General features: G+C 43.6%; 1 long non-coding RNA gene and 2 other non-coding genes across 5 annotated transcripts; all 3 read right to left on the bottom strand.

The window, feature by feature from the left end:
* Positions 1–2,988: 2,988 nt before the first annotated feature.
* Positions 2,989–4,896, bottom strand: LOC116763739. Of its 3 annotated transcripts, XR_004352607.1 has the most exons (6): positions 4,847–4,886; positions 4,263–4,320; positions 4,086–4,160; positions 3,924–3,998; positions 3,539–3,609; positions 2,989–3,320 (listed from the first exon to the last, which is right to left on the bottom strand). It is a non-coding gene; the product is annotated as an uncharacterized LOC116763739 (long non-coding RNA). The 3 variants fall into 3 exon arrangements; XR_004352608.1 differs by lacking the exon at positions 4,263–4,320 and having other exon boundaries at positions 4,847–4,896; XR_004352606.1 differs by having other exon boundaries at positions 4,263–4,890.
* LOC116763844 lies at positions 3,419–3,491 on the bottom strand. The gene has a single exon (XR_004352655.1). It is a non-coding gene; the product is annotated as a small nucleolar RNA SNORD50 (small nucleolar RNA).
* LOC116763845 lies at positions 3,742–3,811 on the bottom strand. The gene has a single exon (XR_004352656.1). It is a non-coding gene; the product is annotated as a small nucleolar RNA SNORD50 (small nucleolar RNA).
* Positions 4,897–5,274: the final 378 nt, after the last annotated feature.

The raw sequence follows: 5,274 nt of genomic DNA, 5'->3' as shown, positions 1-5,274 counted from the left end.
ATTTAACCACTATCTTGATTGCAGTAATGGTTTCATGGGTGCATACTTATACTCATCAAACTGTACACTTTAAAAATGAACCATTTATTGTTCTGTAACTGTATTCAGTAGTTAGGAGGCAAGGGCACATCCAGTTTCCTGACCTCAGTAATGTACTGTATTTATAAATATTATTTTTTTCAAATGATGAATTCTATGAGAATTCTGAAATGCTTTTTGCATTGTTAATACTCCTTTGAAAGGAACTATAATCAACTGAGTAAGCATAACTAAGGTAAAGTTCCCAAGTACGTTGGATCATACTGTACTCCATGTGGGATTCTGTGAGATTAAAACTATTTCCTGTTATAACTCAGCTGCATGGCATGCCAGGACCTCAGAGATGGACTGACTAGTGGTCAGGGGGAAGAGGCCAAGACTTGTGAGAATGAGACTGAGTGGTTCTCATATTAGAAAGGTACCCTTCCCGCCCCACCTCAAAATGGTCCATAAAATTTTCAAAGCTTCACGGCACACTTATATTTTGACCTCATTTCTGTACATACCCCAAAATGTAGAATCAGTGAGGTGGAACAATGCTGGAGGCAGTGGCAATATTCAGTGAGGTAATTATTATAAATACCATGCTTTAAATACTATCTGGATCTCGAACCAAGCTTTTGGGAAGAAATATGGGAAGGAGGGTCCCACCCCCAGGGAGGAGGAATTGACAAAAGATAAGCAGACTATCCTAGTAGGCTGGGATTCAAAGGCTCTAAATTTAATGGGTGAACTGGTTTAAAAATCATGAAACAGCCGAAAGCTTTCACACAGGCTGGGCAAACAGCAAGGATCATGAAGTGTATAATCAGTTCAGAGGGCACCTGACTGGGAAGTGCAGTGCAGTGGATATTGGATTTCTAGCAATAGAACTAATTTAGAAAACACCAAAAGGTAGGATTGAGCCTACTGCATTTTAAGATAACCTGGAGGCATGGTGTTACGCAGGGAAAATTATTGGCTCAAGTCACACACATGTAGAATCTTTCAATCTGAAACCAGCCCTAACCAAGCAGATCCTGGTCTATTTCAGTCCTATTCCTTTATGTTTTTAGGCTTTTGATTTTTAATCTACGCTGCCTCTTTTTGCAGATATGCTCTGGAAGGTAAATCCCTTACCCAGATAACAGCTTAAGGTCCCTGGTCTTAGCTAGTAGTTAGTTGCCTATTGTCCAGCTAGGTCAGCATTCACAAATCAGAAGGCCGTAGAGGATAACAAGACCTCTGCTGTGCGAAAGAAAAGTGCTACTAAATCAATCGGTAATTTAAAAGGAAGCTGCTATGTTGAGCTAAGTTCCACTAAAATTGTACCTTTCTGGACCCAACTCTCATCTCTTGTCAAGTGTGTACCCTGCAAAATCAGTAGGCTCAATAAGCGACTATGTCTCTTCCTACTGAAAACATGTCAAGTTTCAGGGAATTTGAATACTTTTTTAGTTCTCTGTTGCTCAAAAAGCTTGCGGTACTGTTGCATTTCAGTCTTATCCTCCACCTTATTTGTCCCACATCTATCCATCCAACTGATGCCTAAATTCTCAATTTACCGCCCTCAGCATACCATCTTTGGTTGGTGTCTCTCCTACGCCTAAATGTATCACTTGTTCAATCTTCTCAGTTCTTTGCATCCCTGTATCTTGCCTTCTTTCTTGTTATCTCGTACAACTATTGATGTGACAGAGGATATAGGAAATGTTTTACCCTTGACCTCCCTGGCAGGACCTAGTATAGTGCAATGAAGTATATGTACATTATTTGGATTTTATCAACTAAGGAAATTTATAAGACTGACTGGGAGGGAAAGGAGCAAAACCAGAAGGGACTGAGGGAAAAGAGGTCAGAGGGCTCTAAAGCCAAGTTTTATTCATTTCATGCCTTGTTTTGAAGTGACTGATGTTTGCCAACTTTGACAAAAGGGCAGTTTTCTCTGCAAGTTTTGTGTAGATCCCAATTGGTCTTTAATCATTCATTGTTCGTAATTTACTGACAACCAAGTGCCAGGTAGTTAAGGTATCTAGGTACTTAAGATGTCAGTGTGTGAAACAGATCTTATCGAGCGTGTTGTAAAAGTTCCAACCAAATAAAGCAGGGTAAGGGAGATCAGTGATCAACGGTGCAGATTGCAGTGCCAAAGTTTCCTCATTTCCAAATGCACTGAGTGCAATAAAGAACAATGTAACACAATGCTGTACACGGACTGCTAGAAACATTTTCAGAGCCCCATTTTTGTACACTGTCTTAATACTTGGGCCAAATTCACTATGTGCCTGACCACTACAGGCTTATCAGTCTCATGAACGTGACTGAGCTGCATGGACCCAATTGAATTCTCACCAAGGCAGGTGAACATTTTAAGAAACAGAGTTCATTGTAAGGTGACAAGAATATTGGCACTCTGACTTTGACATTTAAATATGGGCTTGGGAACAATTTATTCATGCAGCTATTTAGGGAAAATGATTATGCACGGAGCCCAACCACCTTGGTTAGATCAGATGCTATTACTGGTTTACACTAATCCATTCTGTACAATGTTTGACCAGTTTTAACCCAGATTTTATCAGTGACCTTCCCTCATGGCTCCTGACTGTTATGCTGTGCTCTCTTCCTTAATTTTCAGCATTACTCCTCCCCATTTTTAGCATAAATACCCCTTCATATTACTATTACTAGGACTAAATATTCCACAATTCAGCTAGTATACTGGATAGTTTTGATGCCTGGCTTTCCCTCCCCTCACCCCAGTCATAGGTCCTGTCTCTCTCCTCTGCCCTCACCTTCAGTAATTCTGTAATACTTAGTACCCTGCACAAAGCCAAGGTTTTCCATATCCCCTTGTGATCGCCAAACCCAGTCATCTCTCCCTTCTAAGGATTTTCCTACAATAGTATAAGCTCTCACTTGGCTGTATTTACAATTACGCATTTTAAATTCAGACAGGTGACCAAAGGCTAAACATTCACGCAGAATTATTTAATTACAAGGCTGGACAACTGAAAAAGAATTTTCCATTAAAAACAGTTTCAGAGCTAGAAAGTATCAATAATATACTGGCTAACAGGTTATGACTCTAGGGCAGTGACAAGATTAAACAGAAATGGCTTGAATCTTATGGATGCATTAATCTAGATTTGATGTTGGCTCAGAAATCTATTTACAAATGCAATTTCAAAATTAAATAATCTGTCTTGAGTTTTGTTTTCTTTCCGTGTCCATAAAATGAAGAGCTTTTCCTGATCACCAGTTTTTCATACAACAGACAAGTAAATCTCGTGGCACTAGCCCTAGAAAAGGAAGAACATTTGAGATTTACAAGACTATCAACATCTCAAGAACTAATTTAAAGGAATTTTCAAAAATACTGTCGTCCTTATAATGGTCTATCTCAGAAGCCAGATCCGTATATAAGTTTTTTTCAACAGAAATTCAGGTTCGGGATAGGATCATCATAGATAAGACCAAGGACACAAGATTGATTGTTAAGCAAAATATCTCTACTCACAGACATGTTTACACCTTAGGAACTTCATGGCAAACTGGCCTCTTTCAATAGGCGGACAGCGACCCCTGTCACTGTTGGCAGAGAAGAAAAACACTAGTGTGAAGCAACAGTTTTTCCCCCATAAGAGGCATAAGCTAACAGAGAACTCAGTTATAAAATCCAGGCAACAAAAATTTGTTATCTCATATCTGCATATTGGTCTTATCTCAGAAGCCGAATCCGTACATACTGTTCTTCAGGTAATCCGTTTAGGGATAGCTTTCCTCATTGATCAGACCAAACTCCATTAAGCTCGATCACACTGACAATTACCATAAACCAGAGCAACGTTAAAAGGCAAGTACTACGGAATGCTATAGTAGATGCTGTAAGCCACATAACTTACTTTCAAATGAAGCTGTTCATCATCAATCGGTGATGGTCATAGCTTCATTAGTATTCATCGACCTGCAGGATGCTCCTTCGAGGACAAAAAAATTTCTCATTTACTCTACATGTGGACTAAACACATGCAGACTCAAAGTATTAATACGAGTCCAATACACACCTGGTAAGATTGTCAAGTTTTAACCAAGTCATTTTCCAGCAAACCTCCCATACGTTTTGGAACTTTCCTTTGCATCTAAAAAAAAGAAGTTTAATTTCAAATGATGCTCCATCATCGTTTCTGTAAATCAACAGGTTTACTCCTTCGGTTTAAAAATAAGCCCTCAACAACCCTTACCTCTGCCTCTCCACATAACAGCTCCGTTACACCGAAAGCCATTGTTCTTGCGGGGCATCTATTTAAAATTAAGCATTCTCACAGAGTGTCATAGTTCAAGGTTTTCAGCACTAAACTCCTCCCCTTCAATAATCCTATTTGCACACAGCGCCACCTCGGCACAATACAACTCAGTCTCACGCCGAGTCCGGGGCTGCCCGTTTTGAAATAACTGTTGATCTGGCCATGGGAGAAAGACACCCTATCACAGGACTCTCGCTCTTACCGTTAAGGGTAACCCCCCGCCCCCAAATCCCAGGAATGTTGTCTTCTGCCGGCCGCCTCCCAGGCTCAGTCAGGGGCTGCCCGGGAGTAACAACCAGGCCGCGCGCAGCGCCGCGGCCACCAGCGGCCGCCTCCGCTCGAAGCCGGCCGCCACCACGACTCGGGACACGTGGCGGCCCGGCAGCGCGTTCCCCACGTCCAAGTTTTCATCACCGCACTCTAAGCTCCAATTTCTGAAATCGTTTCACCTTTCTGCAGCCCCCAACCTAAGCTGCGCCGCCCGGGTTCGCTCGGACAACCAGCCCGCAAAGCCCGCTTACCTAGAACCACACAGTACATCCCAAGTCCTGACGTAAAAGACCGAGCGCTGTCGCCAGCAGTTCCCTATATACTCTCTTCCGAGCCGGAAAGAGGCCGCCCCGCCCTCTCGCATCTATTGGACGCTGTAGAGTAAGGGGGCGTGACCGGCTCCTGACGGGGCGCGAGAGCGCGCCAGGAGGCTCTTTTCTTTCGGGGGCTCGTTCCGGGGCGTGGTGCGCGCGCCGTCCCTCCGCGGCGCGCACGCCCAGCCCCGGGCGCGCGCCCGCTGGCTCGCCGCGGTCCGTCGCTTCCGAGTCTGGCTCTACGTGGCGCGGGAGTGGCGCCAGAATTTAAACGAACAGCCGCCTTTGCAGGCGAGGCTACCACCTACACTGAGCCAAGTCTGCTCGCGACGGCTGGGGCGGCTCGGGGCCGGCAGTGGACTTGA

Source organism: Phocoena sinus, chromosome 12, assembly GCF_008692025.1.
Source record: "Phocoena sinus isolate mPhoSin1 chromosome 12, mPhoSin1.pri, whole genome shotgun sequence".
Taxonomy (NCBI): Eukaryota; Metazoa; Chordata; class Mammalia; order Artiodactyla; family Phocoenidae; genus Phocoena; species Phocoena sinus.
The sequence above is the reverse complement of the archived record's forward strand: the minus strand, read 5'-3'. Positions and strand labels throughout refer to the sequence as shown.